The sequence below is a fragment of the Triticum dicoccoides genome, chromosome 2B (genome assembly GCF_002162155.2).
Source record: "Triticum dicoccoides isolate Atlit2015 ecotype Zavitan chromosome 2B, WEW_v2.0, whole genome shotgun sequence".
Classification (NCBI taxonomy): Eukaryota; Viridiplantae; Streptophyta; class Magnoliopsida; order Poales; family Poaceae; genus Triticum; species Triticum dicoccoides.
Window position 1 is genome coordinate 382,847,901 of NC_041383.1, and position 666 is coordinate 382,848,566.

Below are 666 nucleotides of genomic sequence, written 5' to 3' on the forward strand. Positions count from 1 at the left end.
GGTTGTGGAATAAGTGACTAATTCACTAGGATTTTAATGACATGGGAAGTCTTATAGCCGGCTGACTAGGCCTTATTAGACATGCTCTTAGGCCCTATATAAATGGAAGGAGGGAGTACTATGAGCACTGCATACTCTACTATAGATGTTGTCAGTAGTCCACTAGTACTATTACACAGGGAGCTTAAAAAAGTTACTATTGGACTGGCTATACGTGGCGAAATCCTAGTAGGAAGAGCATGCGCGAGAAAAAGCACATTCATGTGGTTGAAAACAAATTGGAAACCATCTATGTTTGAATACAAATCTAGGAGTACGTACGAATCTAACAATATTGATTGGGCATTGTTGAATGTTGGTACTTTTTCTGTAAGTTTGATCAAAGTAGAGATACTTTGACTACACATAAAACTTATATGTAAACAAGAAAGGATCAGAGGGAGTATATTGGATGTTCAAAAGCGAAATGAACATTGAATACCCTTTATATATGATTTGCGGATGCTATGATCACGGGTTCAAAATTTTGAATCCGCCTTAGGTATCACACTTGCACCCACTCGTTCTCTCTCGATTTCATCTCAGGGTCCGGAGATCGATTGAAAGAGGACTAGGTTGGGTACAATACGTTCGTTTCGCTTATGAACGTACAATATACTCCCTCTG